Below are 17,465 nucleotides of genomic sequence, written 5' to 3' on the forward strand. Positions count from 1 at the left end.
TTGTGGTCTTAAAGATTTAAGCTATGAGTATGTTTTATATGGACTTTTTAATTGCCCCACTACACACCAGTTCAAAGTATGCTGGTGTATAATAAACTGTGCCAAAAATGCAATCTGGAAAGCGAGAAACATTTTACTTTTTAACCGTGATTTTATCTCTGTAAATGATTGTATTAAATTGGCTTTTAGTGAAATGTTTATTTATTTCTTAAAGGATGTTAAAGATGTGGGGAAGAAGGAAGCGAATCGTAGATGGTGTTTTTATATGTGGAATACTGTTTTATATTAAGTTGTTTCATATTGTTGTATTTTATTATTGTAATTGTTTATGTTTCTTTTGCACAAAAGGTTTCATTTTTTTCTTGTTGTTCTATGTCTTATGACTAAATAAAATTTTGTTGAAACCTTATCTGTTCTTATCAGTTTAATATCTGATACGTCCCCTATTTGGGGACCATATATTAAATGGATTTTTAGAACAGGGAGCTGGAAATGGAGCTTGCTCTGTCCACTCCACGCATTGACCCGTTATTGCAGTATCTCCGGGAACAGTGCACCCCTTCTCTGATCCGGTTTCCAAAAACAGATTGAATTGAAATCAGCCCAGCAAGTTGTCATTTAACACTTTCTGAGAATTCTTTTCAGGGTCAAAGAAGCACGTTTCAGGTGGCAAATGTAGCAATTTGCTCAATTTCACTGGACCGTTTGCAACATTTCCTGTGCCTTGCTTTCACCTGTGCATGTTCAGCATTGGATTGCATCCAATATGCAATCAATCAATCAATCAATCAAGCAATCTTTGCTGGTTGCAACAGGTGTGTTAAGATGTAGGCCCGAATGAGGCCTTTGTAACAGTGTTGCTAATATATTGTGCCATCTACAAAATTAGGCCCCTGCCTGCTGTCTGTCAGCATGAAGTGTTTAAATTGAAGTATCCTACGAGTAGTTCGGCCATACATACTACATTTGTGACCGCATGCACAAATTCCTTTGTAAAACATTGGCTCCCTCTTGTGGACCACTGACTTTTAATTATGTGGTGTATGATATGTATTTCAATAAAGAAGGAAAAATGGTGTCTGTGATGATCTTGAATGTGCTAGTCTTGTCTATTTTGTCTTGTACTGTGTGAGTAGTATTCTAATGCTTTTGACCAACTGGGTGCGCTGCTGCTGCCTGCCTGCAGTAGATAGAATCTGTGCACGGAACCTTCACCTGCTGCTGCTGTCACAATGGGGCCTTCAGCCATTGACTCCGGAACTCTCACGTGTCACAATGGGCTCTGGACCTATCTAAGGCAGAGAAAAATGGCGCCGTCTTCAGTCTGCTGCTGGAACAGCAGCAGACCACATGGTAGGGGGATTGTCTTTTTTTTAAAGGGGCAATTTGCAGACTTGCACTAATAGTTGCACTCTGGAGCGCCAAAGGGATGGAGGGTGTGTTCAGATGGGCGGAGTTATGCAGATCAGGCGGAGTTATGCAGATTAGGCGGAGTTAGGCAGATTTTTTAAAAACGCGTTGGGCCCAACTTGAACACACCCCCACACACCCCCACACACCCCCCACACACCCCCACACACACCAGAACTGCCATTTGAGAAGGCATCCAGAGTTTAGAAAAAAAATGTCTTCCCCTGGGCAATCATCTTTTGGGCTCTCTCCACAGTGGGTCCTGGTTGTAGGCCATGGGGCGTCCGGAGTGGCAAACCATTTCAGGCTATCGCTTCTCGGCCTTTTGGCTAAGATCAGGGTTTATTGCCCTGGTCTTGGCTGAGAGGTGCTTGGGGTACCCGGCTCCTTGGCCTGGGGGGATCGTCTCACCTCTGGTGGGACTTCACCCCCCTGCTGCTATTGGGGAGTCGGCTTAGTCCTCTTGCATCCGGTTGCGATCCCCCGGCTATAGGCCGTTTCCCTGTGACTTCCCTTGTGGGAGTACTTCTTCTATTTCCTGTGGTAGGATATACCGACAGTTCTGCATCATGAATTTCGTGAAGAACACCATCCGGTTGACCATGGACCCGAGCAATGGAACCAAGAACAACGTCGTTTTCATGATCCGGGATCTTATTGAGGAAAAGGCTGGAGCAAAGCGTGAGGAGATTTTCAGCTGTAACGAGTTTCCTCGACAAGGTAACTACGATGTGACTTTTGTGGACCAAAATGTTTGCCTGAATGTGTTCGAGTGGCTTCGAGGCAATGCTGAGGATCCTCTTCTGGAAGGAGTTGGCTGGATACCGTTGTTTGGTCTGCAGGAAAAAGAGGTGACTGTAACTGTGTATAACCCCTTCACAGATCCTGCTTTGTTGCAGAGTTTTCTCTCACAGTATTGTGACTATGTGAAAGTAGGAGAACGGCAGGTGAACATTTTAGGAATCTTTAACTGTAAATATGTTTATCGTGTGAAGTTGAAGAGGGACCCTGACTGTGTGGGTGGTTTCAGGCACCCCCCTGCAAATTTCTCTGTGGCAGGTCACAGAGGTTTTTTGACCTACCCAGGACAGCCTCGTTTTTGTAGGAGATGCTTTTGTTTTGGACATGTACAGGCAGAGTGTACTAAAGGACAGTGCTGTCGAAACTGCAGGAAAGAGGGGCATACCGCTAACCAATGTCCTTTGCCTAAGACCTGTGATGTCTGTGGGAGTAGTACGCATATGTACAAGGACTGTCCCATGAGTGCACCCAGACGGTCCGACAAGGAGCAAATGGAGGAAGAGTTGGCCAGGAGGGAAAGGGCAAAAGTTGTAAAAGAAGTTGCAAGGTTTGAGAGGGAGGAGGAAGAGAGAAGGAGGCGGAGTGCGAGTAGAGCCATGCCCCCTCCAGATTCAGAGAGTGTGAGTCTGAGGCCATGTTCTAGGGCAGAGAAAGAGGAGAAAAAGGAGGAAAAGAAGAAGAAAAAGAAGGAAAAAGAGTGGAGGAGGGAAGAGAAGGAGTTTTGGAGGGCAGCTGCAGAGGTGGAGACGCATCTTCCTGAAATGGAAGTGCAGGGGCAGTTGCCTGAAATAATGACCTTTAGTGAGGCAATGGACGCCGCGGAGAGCGATGCGCAAATTTCGGAGGTGGATAGCCCTGAGCATTTGTCTAATCCTGAACATATTGAGGAGTTTGAGTCAGATGACGATAGAGCTGCAAAAAAGAGCCGGCGGGAGGATGATGGAGATGATGAGGAGGTGGAGAGTAGTACTCCTCAGAGAAAGATTGGCCCTGCAAGAAGGAGGACTGAGGGTGGTGAGATCAGTGGGTCAGACACTTGTTGTTCAATTCAGATGGTGGAGGAGGATAGTGGTGATGCTGGATAGTGTTACCATATACTGCACTAAATGTGTTGTTTTTTTTCTCTTGTGAGCTTTGGCTTAGGCCAAAGGCTTTTATTTTCTGTGTAGTTAGTTGAAGTGTGGATTTTGTAAATATGGGGTTTACCATAATTTCACAAAATGTTAGAGTCTTTAAAAGTAAAGTTAGGAGAGCTGCAATTTTTGAGTTTTTAGCTATGCAAAATGCATCTATTTTTTGTTTACAAGAGTGTGGGGTAGTGGATGGTGTGAAAGGGGATGAATGGTCTTATGGTGCGTCTGTGTGGTCAGGGAGTGCATGTAATAAGAATGATGGGGTGGGAATATTGGTTAAAGGGAGAGAGGTGGTTTTGAATGATTATCTGGTGATTGAGGTAGGGAGGTGTATTTTGGCTAATTTTGAGTATAGGAATGTAAAGTTTTGTGTTATTAATATTTATGCGCCGGTTGATAAGAATGAGCGTAAAGCTTTATTTGAAAAAGTTAAGCTTTTTGTTCCAGGGAGGATGCCTGTAGTGGTTGTGGGGGATATGAATTGTGATGTGGGGAAAGTGAATGTGGATGTGTCAGGGAAGGCTTTGTTGGAGTTAGTGAGTGATTTTGATCTGGGTGATATGCAGCGTGTGTGTAGTGTGAGTCCTGTGTTGAATACTTTTTTTTCTGAGAGTGGAAGGGTGCAATCTAGGTTGGATTATTGCTTTATTTCAAAAAATATAACTGCTGTTGATTATAAGCAAGAAAATGTTTTGTTTTCTGATCATGTGTGTATGAAGTGTGAGGTGGATATAAAGGTTGGTGGAGTGTTTGGGAAAGGGTTGTGGAAGTTAAATGTGAAGTTGTTAGAGAGTGAAGATGTGAGAAAGGAGTATGCAAGACGGTATGAAGGGTGGTGTAAGCGTAAAAATGGTTTTGGGAATGTTTGTGTTTGGTGGGATTGGGTGAAGAGACAAACAAAAATATTCTTTAAAAGTTTAGGGTATAAGTGTGCAGCTATTAAAAGAGAGAATTTTGTTAAATTGAATGCACGTTTGAGTGTATTGTATAAGTTGAGGGAAGGAGGAATGGAAGTGGAAGAAGAGATATTACAGGTGAAAAAGGAAATTAATGACTTTTTGTTAGAGAAAGGGAGGAGTATAGTTTTTAGAGCAAAAATTGACAAAATGGAACATGATGAGAAATGTTCACGTTTTTTCTTTAAAAAGGTGTTTGGGAAGAAACAGAGTATGAGTGTGCTGAATGGGGAGGATGGAAGAGAAGTGAGTGGTGAGGATATGTGTGAAGAGGTGGCTAAGTTCTATGAGGAGTTGTATGCAGTGAAGTGGAGGGATGAGGGTTTGGAGAGTGATGTGTTAAATATGTTAGAAAGTAAGTTGTCTGAGACGGAAAGGGAGAGTGTGATGTGTGAGGTGACTAGTGATGAGGTGTGGAAGGTGATGAATAGTATGGCGCTAAATAAGACGCCAGGGGAGGATGGTCTCCCAGTAGAGTTTTATCGAGTGATGTGGGATGTGATTGGTAATGACTTTGTGGAGGTGTGTAAGTATATGTGGTTAAATATGGAGGTGGCTGAGAGTATGCGTGCGGGAATGGTTGTGTTGATACCTAAAAAGGGGGATTTGAAGAGTTTGAGGAATTGGAGGCCGATAACGTTATTAAACTGTGATTATAAAATCTATGCAAAATTAATGGCGAATAGGATGCGTGATGTGATAGAGAGTGTGATTGGGGATGAACAGTGTTGTGCGGTACCTGGGAGGCGTATACATGATTGTGTGTGTATGCTAAGAGATTGTCTATGGGACTGTATGGGGCGAAAGAAGAGTGCGTTTTTGTTGAGTTTAGATTTTGAGAAGGCGTATGATAGATTATCGCATGGGTTTTTGTTTAGTGTGTTGCTAAGAATGGGTTTTCCAGCTGATTTTGTTGGGAGAGTGAGGAGTTTATATAAGGATATTTACAGTTGTGTTTTGATGAATGGTTATGTGGGAAGGAGAGTGAATGTCTTTTCAGGGGTTCGTCAAGGGTGTCCTTTGTCACCTGTGGCCTTTATTTGTGCAATTGAGCCTTTGTTGTGTATGCTGAGGAAAGATAAGGTGGTTAGGGGCGTGCAAGTGCCAGGAGGAGGGGGTAGAGAGTGGAAAGTTAGTGGTTATATGGATGATGTGTGTGTATTGTGCGATTCAGAATGTTCGGTGAGGCGGGTGAAGTTATTAGTGTCCTTTTTTTGTGGTGCGTCTGCATTTAAGGTTAATTGGGAAAAGAGTGAGTGTAAGGTATTTGGAAATGGTGTTTTAAGTAGGGATGTTGGAGTGAATGTGGTTAATGGGCCTATTAAAATATTGGGTGTGAAGTTTTCAGAGAAGTTGGATGGGAAGGAAAGTTGGAATGATGCGAAAGAGAAGGTTGAGCGGAAGCTGTGTTTTTGGAGGTTGAGAAACCTTACGTTTTTTGGAAAGATCTTAGTTATAAAGAGTGTGGTGTTGCCGATTTTTTTGTATGTAGCAGTAGTGTTTCCACCAGGGTATATGTGTGTGAGGAGTTTGAATAGGATTCTGTTTGTGTTTTTATGGAATTCAAAGATGGAGAGGGCTAGGAGAGAAATTTTGGTGAAGAGATTGGAGAAAGGTGGGTTGGGTTTTCCAAATTTGGAAGTTTTTTTTGGTGTGAATATTGTTGTGTATGTGCTGAAAGTGATAAGGGCGGATGGGAAATTTTCATCTATGTGTAGGTATTTATTTGGAGCGTATCTGTTTAAGTTGAAATGGAGAGAAAGGGATTTGAGGTGTCCGGTTGCTTTTGAGGTTCCTGTATGGTATGTGTGGGTTTATAAGTTTTTGGTGAAGTATGAGTTGTGTGATGTGGATGTAAGACTAGTGGAAAAGAAGAAGGCTGTGTATAGAATGATTGAGTGTAGAGAGATAGAGTGTGATATCAATATGGTTAGAGGAGCTGATGTACAAAAGGTGTGGAAGAAAGTACGGATGGATGGTATGACAAACAGACAGAGTGAGATTGTGTGGCAGTCATTGCATGGAGTGTTACCAGTAAGAGAGTTTCAGAGAAATAGGGGTTTAGTGAGGAGTGAGAGGTGTCCGAGAGAAGGTTGTGGTGGGTGTGAAAGTGTAATACATGTGTTTTGGAATTGTCAGTACGCTAGAGATGTGATTGGAAGAATGGGTCCTTTGTGCAAAGAACTGTGTGGTGTGAATTTTTTATCCTTTGAGTTGTTCATGTTTGGTTTAGGGTTGTGTGATGGAGTGAAGGAGAGAGTGTTGTGGTTAATGCTTGCATGTATAAAGGAAGTGTTATGGGATGTGAGAAATGTGCATGTGTTCAAGAGGAAGAATATTGAGGTTAGAAATACCGTGAAGGTGATTTTGGGGAAGATATATGTTTGTTTTTTGTGGGATAAGAAAAGGAAGGGGGAGGTGGATGCGGAAGGAATTTGGAAGGTTAAAAAGTGGAGATATTTTGTTAATACTTCTTGATTTGTTCTTTTGTTATGTAAATATGTATTTTGAAAAAAGAAAGATTTTTCCGATGATGATGGGAACGGCTTTTTGTGTTTCAATTTTGACACAGCTGTTTGGGTATGTTTCTTCGGTTTTGGATTTCTAGACCGTGAAATTCCCCATCTGAGGGAGAAAAAAAAAAAAAAAAAAATCTGTTCTTATCAGTTTAATATCTGATACGTCCCCTATTTGGGGACCATATATTAAATGGATTTTTAGAACAGGGAGCTGGAAATGGAGCTTGCTCTGTCCACTCCACGCATTGACCCGTTATTGCAGTATCTCCGGGAACAGTGCACCCCTTCTCTGATCCGGTTTCCAAAAACAGATTGAATTGAAATCAGCCCAGCAAGTTGTCATTTAACACTTTGTGAGAATTCTTTTCAGGGTCAAAGAAGCACGTTTCAGGTGGCAAATGTAGCAATTTGCTCAATTTCACTGGACCGTTTGCAACATTTCCTGTGCCTTGCTTTCACCTGTGCATGTTCAGCATTGGATTGCATCCAATATGCAATCAATCAATCAATCAAGCAATCTTTGCTGGTTGCAACAGGTGTGTTAAGATGTAGGCCCGAATGAGGCCTTTGTAACAGTGTTGCTAATATATTGTGCCATCTACAAAATTAGGCCCCTGCCTGCTGTCTGTCAGCATGAAGTGTTTAAATTGAAGTATCCTACGAGTAGTTCGGCCATACATACTACATTTGTGACCGCATGCACAAATTCCTTTGTAAAACATTGGCTCCCTCTTGTGGACCACTGACTTTTAATTATGTGGTGTATGATATGTATTTCAATAAAGAAGGAAAAATGGTGTCTGTGATGATCTTGAATGTGCTAGTCTTGTCTATTTTGTCTTGTACTGTGTGAGTAGTATTCTAATGCTTTTGACCAACTGGGTGCGCTGCTGCTGCCTGCCTGCAGTAGATAGAATCTGTGCACGGAACCTTCACCTGCTGCTGTCACAATGGGGCCTTCAGCCATTGACTCCGGAACTCTCACGTGTCACAATGGGCTCTGGACTTATCTAAGGCAGAGAAAAATGGCGCCGTCTTCAGTCTGCTGCTGGAACAGTAGCAGACCACATGGTAGGGGGATTGTCTTTTTTTTTTTAAAGGGGCAATTTGCAGACTTGCACTAATAGTTGCACTCTGGAGCGCCAAAGGGATGGAGGGTGTGTTCAGATGGGCGGAGTTATGCAGATCAGGCGGAGTTATGCAGATTAGGCGGAGTTAGGCAGATTTTTTTAAAACGCGTTGGGTCCAACTTGAACACACCCCCACACACCCCCACACACCCCCACACACACCAGAACTGCCATTTGAGAAGGCATCCAGAGTTTAGAAAAAAAATGTCTTCCCCTGGGCAATCATCTTTTGGGCTCTCTCCACAGTGGGTCCTGGTTGTAGGCCATGGGGCGTCCGGAGTGGCAAACCATTTCAGGCTATCGCTTCTCGGCCTTTTGGCTAAGATCAAGTGCAGTGGCTTAATTGTTGCTGTACTTGGTCTGGCCTAAGGTGCCCAGGGTACCCGGCTCCTTGGCCTGGGGGGATCGCTGCATTTGACAGTGTGGCTTCACCCCCCTGCTGCTATTGGGGAGTCGGATTAGTCCCTGGGCAACGAGAGGCGATCACCCTTGCCACTACATCTGTAGTGGGCAACTGTTCCAACACATAGCTGTTGGGGCAACATTGGAGATATGGAGTTCTGGAGGAAGAGGAGCTGCTTGCGGTTCTTTCGAAAGCCAGGCATGGAGGACGTTTTGTTGGATGAAAAGCGGATTATGGACTTTTTTGTGGATTTTGGAGCAATCTGGAAAGAAGATATTTTGTGTATTCAAGAAGCAAGATATAGAAGGAGCTTTGACGTGACTTTAAAATCAGAAGGTAAATGTCTTTTTTTTTAACCCCTTCCCGACCCATGACGCCACGTAGGCGTCATGAAAGTCGGTGCCATTCCGACCCATGACGCCTATGCGGCGTCATGGAAAGATCGCGTCCCTGCAGATCGGGTGAAAGGGTTAACTCCCATTTCACCCGATCTGCAGGGACAGGGGGAGTGGTAGTTTAGCCCAGGGGGGGTGGCTTCACCCCCTCGTGGCTACGATCGCTCTGATTGGCTGTTGAAAGTGAAACTGCCAATCAGAGCGATTTGTAATATTTCACCCATTATAACGGGTGAAATATTACAATCCAGCCATGGCCGATGCTGAAATATCATCGGCCATGGCTGGAAATACTAGTGTGCCCCCACCCCACCCCTCCGATCGCCCCCCCACTCCCCCGATCTGGCCGGTACACTGCTCCGGCTCCCCTCCGTCCTGTGCTCCGCTCCCCCCCGTGCTCGTGTCCGCTCCCCCCGTGCTCTAATCACCCCCCCGTGCTCCAATCACCCCCCCTGCACTCCGATCCACCCCCCCCGTGCTCCGTTCCACCCCCCCGTGCTCCATTCCAGCCCCCCCGTGCTCCGTTCCACGCCCCCCGCGCTCCGTTCCACCCCTCCCGCGCTCCGATTCCCCCCCCCCCGTGCTCCGATCCCCCCCCCCGTGGTCCCCCCCCACCCTATCATACTTACCGATCCAGCCGTGGTCCCGTCCGTCTTCTCCCGGGCGCCGCCATCTTCCAAAATGGCGGGCGCATGCGCAGTGCGCCCGCCGAATCTGCCGGCCGGCAGATTCGTTCCAAAGTGCATTTTGATCACTGAGATATAATCTATCTCAGTGATCAAAATAAAAAAAATAATAAATGACCCCCCCCCCCCTTTGTCACCCCCATAGGTAGGGACAATAAAAAAAATAAAGAAATTTTTTTTTTTCCACTAATGTTAGAATAGGGTTAGGGTTAGGGGTAGGGGTAGGGGTAGGGTTAGGGGTAGGGCTAGGGTTAGGGTTAGGGGTAGGGGTAGGGTTAGGGCTAGGGTTAGGGGTAGGGTTAGGGGTAGGGGTAGGGTTAGGGCTAGGGTTAGGGTTAGGAATGTGCACACGTATTCTGGTCCTCTGCGGATTTTTCCGCTGCGGATTTGATAAATCCGCAGTGCTAAACCGCTGCGGATTTATGGCGGATTTACCGCGTTTTTTTCTGCGCATTTCACTGCGGTTTTACAATTGCGATTTTCTATTGGAGCAGTTGTAAAACCGCTGCGGAATCCGCACAAAGAAGTGACATGCTGCGGAATGTAAACCGCTGCGTTTCCGTGCAGTTTTTCTGCAGCATGTGCACAGCGATTTTTGTTTCCCATAGGTTTACATTGAAATGTACACTCATGGGAAACTGCTGCGGATCCGCAGCGTTTTCCGCAGCGTGTGCACATACCTTTAGAATTAGGTTATGTGCACACGGTGCGGATTTGGCTGCGGATTCGCAGCAGTGTTCCATCAGGTTTACAGTACCATGTAAACATATGAAAAACCAAATCCGCTGTGCCCATGGTGCGGAAAATACCGCGCGGAAACGCTGCATTGTATTTTCCGCAGCATGTCAATTCTTTGTGCGGATTCCGCAGCGTTTTACACCTGTTCCTCAATAGGAATCCGCAGGTGAAATCCGCACAAAAAACACTGGAAATCCGCGGAAAATCCGCAGGTAAAACACAGTGCCTTTTACCCGCAGATTTTTCAAAAATGGTGCGGAAATATCTCACACGAATCCGCAACGTGGGCACATAGCCTTAGGGTTAGGGTTGGAATTAGGGTTGTGGTTAGGGTTAGGGGTGTGTTGGGGTTAGTGTTGTGGTTAGGGGTGTGTTGGGGTTAGGGTTGTGATTAGGGTTATGGCTACAGTTGGGATTAGGGTTAGGGGTGTGGGGGGGTTAGTGTTGGAGTTAGAATTGAGGGGTTTCCACTGTTTAGGCACATCAGGGGTCTCCAAACGCAACATGGCGCCACCATTGATTCCAGCCAATCTCGTATTCAAAAAGTCAAATGGTGCTCCCTCACTTCCGAGCCCTGACGTGTACCCAAACAGTGGTTTACCCCCACATATGGGGTACCAGCATACTCAGGACAAACTGCGCAACAATTACTGGGGTCCAATTTCTCCTGTTACCCTTGTGAATCTAAAAAAATGCTTGCTAAAACATAATTTTTGAGGAAAGAAAAATGATTTTTTATTTTCACGGCTCTGCGTTGTAAACGTCTGTGAAGCACTTGGGGGTTCAAAGTGCTCACCACATATCTAGATAAGTTCCTTGGGGGGTCTAGTTTCTAAAATGGGGTCACTTGTGGGGGGTTTCTACTGTTTAGGCACACCAGGGGCTCTGCAAACGCAACGTGACACCCGCAGACCATTCCATCAAAGTCTGCATTTCAAAAGTCACTACTTCCCTTCTGAGCCCCGACGTGTGCCCAAACAGTGGTTTACCCCCACATATGGGGTATCAGCGTACTCAGGAGAAACTGGAAAACAACTTTTGGGGTCCAATTTCTCCTGTAACCCTTGGGAAAATAAAAAATTCTGGGCTAAATAATTATTTTTGAGGAAAGAAAACGTATTTATTATTTTCACGGCTCTGCATTATAAACTTCTATGAAGCACTTGGGGGTTCAAAGTGCTCACCACACATCTAGATAAGTTCCTTTCAGGGTCTAGTTTCCAAAATGGGGTCACTTGTGGGGGGTTTCTACTGTTTAGGCACATCAGGGGCTCTGCAAACGCAACGTGACGCCCGCAGAGCATTCCATCAAAGTCTGCATTTCAAAAGTCACTACTTCCCTTCTGAGCCCCGACGTGTGCCCAAACAGTGGTTTACCCCCACATATGGGGTATCAGCGTACTCAGGAGAAACTGGACAACAACTTTTGGGGTCCAATTTCTCCTGTAACCCTTGGGAAAATAAAAAATTCTGGGCTAAATAATTATTTTTGAGGAAAGAAAACGTATTTATTATTTTCACGGCTCTGCATTATAAACTTCTATGACGCACTTGGGGGTTCAAAGTGCTCACCACACATCTAGATAAGTTCCTTTGGGGGTCTAGTTTCCAAAATGGGGTCACTTGTGGGGGGTTTCTACTGTTAAGCCACATCAGGGGCTCTGCAAATGCAACGTGACGCCCACAGAGCATTCCATCAAAGTCTGCATTTCAAAACGTCACTACTTCACTTCCGAGCCCCGGCATGTGCCCAAACAGTGATTTACCCCCACATATGGGGTATCAGCGTACTCAGGAGAAACTGGACAACAACTTTTGGGGTCAAATTTCTCCTGTTACCCTTGGGAAAATAAAAAATTGCAGGCTAAAAGATCATTTTTGAGAAAATAATTTTTTTTTTTATTTTCATGGCTCTGCGTTATAAACTTCTGTGAAGCACTTGGGGGTTCAAAGTCCTCACCACACATCTAGATTAGTTCCTTTGGGGGTCTAGTTTCTAAAATGGTGTCATTTCTGGGGGATCTCCAATGTTTAGGCACACAGGGGCTCTCCAAACTTGACATGGTGTCCGCTAATGATTGGAGCTAATTTTCCATTTAAAAAGCCAAATGGCGTGCCATCCCTTCCGAGCCCTGCCGTGCGCCCAAACAGTGGTTTACCCCCACATATGGGGTATCAGCGTACTCAGGACAAACTGGACAACAATATTTGGGGTCCAATTTCTCCTATTATCCTTGGCAAAATAGGAAATTCCAGGCTAAAAAATCATTTTTGAGGAAAGAAAAATTATTTTTTATTTTCATGGCTCTGCGTTATAAACTTCTGTGAAGCACCTGGGGGTTTAAAGTGCTCAATATGCATCTAGATAAGTTCCTTGGGGGGTCTAGTTTCCAAAATGGGGTCACTTGTGGGGGAGCTCCAATGTTTAGGCACACAGGGGCTCTCCAAACGCGACATGGTGTCCGCTAACAATTGGAGCTAATTTTCCATTCAAAAAGTCAAATGGCGCGCCTTCTCTTCCGAGCCCTGCCGAGTGCCCAAACAGTGGTTTACCCCCACATATGAGGTATCGGCGTACTCGGGAGAAATTGCCCAACAAATTTTATGATCCATTTTATCCTACTGCCCATGTGAAAATGAAAAAATTGAGGCGAAAAGAATTTTTTTGTGAAAAAAAATTACTTTTTCATTTTTACAGATCAATTTGTGAAGCACCTGAGGGTTTAAAGTGCTCACTAGGCATCCAAATTAGTTCCTTGGGGGGTCTAGTTTCCAAAATGGGGTCACTTGTGGGGGAGCGCCAATGTTTAGGCACACAGGAGCTATCCAAACGCGACATGGTGTCCGCTAACGATGGAAATAATTTTTCATTCAAAAAGTCAAATGGCGCTCCTTCCCTTCCGAGCCTTACCATGTGCCCAAACAGTGGTTTACCTCCACATGTGAGGTATTGGTGTACTCAGGAGAAATTGCCCAACACATTTTAGGATCCATTTTATCCTGTTGCCCATGTGAAAATGAAAAAATTGAGGCTAAAAGAATTTTTTTGTGAAAAAAAAGTACTTTTTCATTTTTACGGATCAATTTGTGAAGCACCTGGGGGTTCAAAGTGCTCACTATGCATCTAGATAAGTTCCTTGGGGCGTCTAGTTTCCAAAATGGGGTCACTTGTGGGGGAGCTCCAATTTTTAGGCACACGGGGGCTCTCCAAACGTGACATGGTGTCCGCTAAAGAGTGGAGCCAATTTTTGATTCAAAAAGTCAAATGGCGCTCCTTCCCTTCCAAGCCCTGCCGTGCGCCAAAACAGTGGTTTACCCCCACATATGAGGTATCAGCGTACTCAGGACAAATTGGACAACAACTTTCGTGGTTCAGTTTCTCCTTTTACCATTGGGAAAATAAAAAAATTGTTGCTAAAAGATAATTTTTGTGACTAAAAAGTTAAATGTTCATTTTTTCCTTCCATGTTGCTTCTGCTTCTGTGAAGCACCTGAAGGGTTAATAAACTTCTGGAATGTGGTTTTGAGTACCTTGAGGGGTGCAGTTTTTAGAATGGTGTCACTTTTGGGTATTTTCAGCCATATAGACCCCTCAAACTGACTTCAAATGTGAGGTGGTCCCTAAAAAAATGGTTTTGTAAATTTCGTTGTAAAAATGACAAATCGCTGGTCGAATTTTAACCCTTATAACTTCCTAACAAAAAAAAATTTTGTTTCCAAAATTGTGCTGATGTAAAGTAAACATGTGGGAAATGTTATTTATTAACTATTTTGTGTCACATATCTCTCTGGTTTAACAGAATAAAAATTCAAAATGTGAAAATTGCGAAATTTTCAAAATTTTCGCCAAATTTCCGTGTTTATCACAAATAAATGCAGAATTTATTGACCTAAATTTACCACTAACATGAAGCCCAATATGTCACGAAAAAACAATCTCAGAACCGCTAGGATCCGTTGAAGCGTTCCTGAGTTATTACCTCATAAAGGGACACTGGTCAGAATTGCAAAAAACGGCAAGGTCTTTAAGGTCAAAATAGGCTGGGTCTTGAAGGGGTTAAAGGGGCAATTTGCAGACTTGCACTAATAGTTGCACTCTGGAGCGCCAAAGGGATGGAGGGTGTGTTCAGATGGGCGGAGTTATGCAGATCAGGCGGAGTTATGCAGATTAGGCGGAGTTAGGCAGATTTTTTTAAAACGCGTTGGGTCCAACTTGAACACACCCCCACACACCCCCACACACCCCCACATACACCAGAACTGCCATTTGAGAAGGCATCCAGAGTTTAGAAAAAAAATGTCTTCCCCTGGGCAATCATCTTTTGGGCTCTCTCCACAGTGGGTCCTGGTTGTAGGCCATGGGGCGTCCGGAGTGGCAAACCATTTCAGGCTATCGCTTCTCGGCCTTTTGGCTGCGATCGATCAGTTTAACTGTGAGATTGTAGTCAGGTCGGGTGCTTTCGGTACCCTCTCTCTCGGCCTGGGGGGATCGCTCCTCTTCGGAGGGGCTTCACCCCCCTGCTGCTATAGGGAGAGAGGATTAGTCCGGAGCAACGAGTTGCGATCGCCTTAAAAGGGCGCTAGCCTTTTTTTGTGTTTACAGCTGGAGTTCTTTCTCGGAAGGATGCCGGCTGCACTTACCTTTGCATCGGGTGAACCCCGGATGAGGAACACGGTCCGTATCGAGGTCTTGGAGAGATTCCGGAAGGAGAAAGAAATCCGCTACGTTTGCAACACCGTCCTTCTTGGGATCCTGGAGTTCGGCAGAGAGGACATCTTCTGTTTTCAGGACAATGAGCAGAAAGGTACTTATACTATTACCTTTAGGAGCCATGGTTGTTGTCAGCAGTTGGTCCAAAAGGTGAATGACAAGATCTTTGCTGATGAACTGGAGGGCCTGGTCTTCTCCCTGCTTTTCGTCCAAGAGGAGGTACAAATGATTGTTTTCTTTCCAAATCCTTTTGTGGAAGTACTGGACATTTTAACCTGTTTGCGTCGCTATTGCGATGAAGTAACCTTTCAAGGGAATGTTAAAAACGCCGTTGGTTTCTGGTGTGGCAAGCGGAAATTCCTGGTGCGGCTGAAGAAAAATCCGGAGGGCTTTGGAGGAACAGAACATCCCCCCTCTACCATCACCATTGGGAAGAGCCATGGCTACTTATTCTACACAGGTATGCCTATGTATTGCAGGAACTGTGGCAAGATGGGGCATACCCAAGGGAATTGTGTGGAAAGAAGGGCATTCCGCTGCAGCAATTGTGGTCAATTCGGACACTTCATGAAGGATTGCCCTCAAAAGAAGGCTTGTAACCTATGCGGGGAGGTTGGACATATGTTCCGAGGATGCCCACATAGGACTAAAGTCCGTACATATGCAGAGGCGGCTGAGAGACCCGTGCCAAGGCAGGAACCAGCTATTGTCCCGGTCCATGCTGAGCTGAGTATCCCGGAGACCGGAGTAAGGCCTGAGCCAAGTCCCACTGTTCCTACAGCAGGGGAGGCGGCTGAGAAGGCCAAGGGCGCAGAGGAGAAGGTGGGGACGGAGCAGGAGTGTGGTGGCCCTCAGGGAGGCCATCCTGTGTCGAAGTCCCGGAAAAAGGGCGGAGGGCGGACCACCCAGAGACTGGAGCAGGGGGACTCTCCCGTTGGGGGGGTAACCCTTGTGTCGAAGGTCTCGAATGAGGCTGGTGTGTTGGAGCAGAGCGCCCCCACTATGTTGGCGGTGGGGGGCACTGTGGCGAAGACCCCAGTCATTCCCAGGGACTCGAGCCAGCAGACCGCAGTTTTTTCTCCTATAGGTGATGGTGTGGATGAGGTCATTGTGCCAGATCCGGAGGCCCCCCAGGAAGTAAGAGGCCATGTAGCTATCACAGAGGACGACTGTACGAGTGAGCTGCCTGAGCCTTCTGGAAAGAAGCTGCGAGGGGATACTCTTCTGGAGGCCAATCCAGAGTCTCCGGATGTGTGTTTTCCCAGCGGAGACATGTGGCTGAACACGGACTCTTCTGGGTATCCATTACCGGGTTCCTCGGATCCCCAGAACATTGACTCTTTTTCCACACTGCCAGATGTGATTGAGGAGTTTATGGAAGTCATTGAGGATATCTCTCCTCCCTCATGACATAAATGCCATCCATGAGGTGTCTCTCACTTAATGTGAGATCTCTAAAGAGCCCTGTCCGCAGGGCTGCTCTTTTTGATTTTTTTGAAACATTAGACTTTGATATATGTTTTTTACAGGAGTGTGGTCTGCAGCATGGAATCCGGTATAACGAGATAAAAAAGGACTGGAAACTAGGGCCCTCTGTATGGTCGGGCTCGAACGAAAACAAGTCTGCTGGTGTGGGTCTGCTCTGCCGAGGTAATAACATCATCATCTCCTCTGTTACTGAGATTGTACCCGGCAGAGCTATCCTAGTGCATTTGTGTTTTAATAATTTTAATTTCCGTGTCATTAATGTGTACGCTCCACCAGATAAACAGGAGCGTATACGTTTGTTTGAAATTCTACCGGTATTCTGTGTAGGGTCATCTCCTCTCTTGGTAGCTGGGGACTTTAATTGCCTGAATGTGAATGAGCGCCGAGGAGGGGGTGACCCAATCCGTAAGTTAGATAAGTCGTGTTTTTTACTAAATAGCTTGCAGACTGATTTTAAGTTATGCGATGCCTGGAGGTCGCTTTCGCCGACGGACCCAGGATTTACATGGTCCGGTCGGGGAGTGGCTTCCAGGATCGATTTTATGTTTTTATCTGAGGATTTTAGCCCTGTACAATTTGTTTTAATGCCTAATTTATTCTCTGATCATAAAATGTTAAGCGTAAAGATAGAGTATCAAGGAGAGCTGAGGATAAATAGAGGTTTGTGGCGTCTGGGGGTCCATTTGCTGGAAGACCCTCAGGTGAGGTCAGACTTCTGTAATGCCTACCAGGAATGGAGACAGTTAAGGCCTCCATATATTAAAATCCTATCCTGGTGGGAAGTGATCAAAGATAAAATAAGGTTTTTTTTTATCAGGGCTGGAAAGAGGAAGGCGCGGCGGAAAAAGCAGATTTATGTAAATTTAAATATGAGACTGCAAACTCTCCATAAATTTAAAGAGATAGGACTAGAGGTGGAAGATGATATTGCAAGCCTAAAAACTGAAATACAATTGTGCCTTGATCAAAAAGGTAAAGAAATAATTTTTAATTCCAAAGTGAAACATTTAGAAGAAGGTGAGAAGTGTACACGTTTCTTTTTTAAAAAAGTGATGGAGAAAAAGGAGACGATCACCTGTCTTGATGGAGAAACAA

The 17,465-nt window shown here is 45.1% G+C and overlaps 2 pseudogenes; both read left to right on the forward strand.

Moving 5' to 3' along the window:
- Positions 1 to 361: 361 nt before the first annotated feature.
- Positions 362 to 562, forward strand: LOC138668038 (U2 spliceosomal RNA; annotated as a pseudogene).
- Positions 563 to 6,889: 6,327 nt separating this feature from the next.
- LOC138668125 (U2 spliceosomal RNA) lies at positions 6,890 to 7,106 on the forward strand (annotated as a pseudogene).
- Positions 7,107 to 17,465: the final 10,359 nt, after the last annotated feature.

This window comes from Ranitomeya imitator, chromosome 2 (genome assembly GCF_032444005.1).
Source record: "Ranitomeya imitator isolate aRanImi1 chromosome 2, aRanImi1.pri, whole genome shotgun sequence".
NCBI classification, from domain to species: domain Eukaryota; kingdom Metazoa; phylum Chordata; class Amphibia; order Anura; family Dendrobatidae; genus Ranitomeya; species Ranitomeya imitator.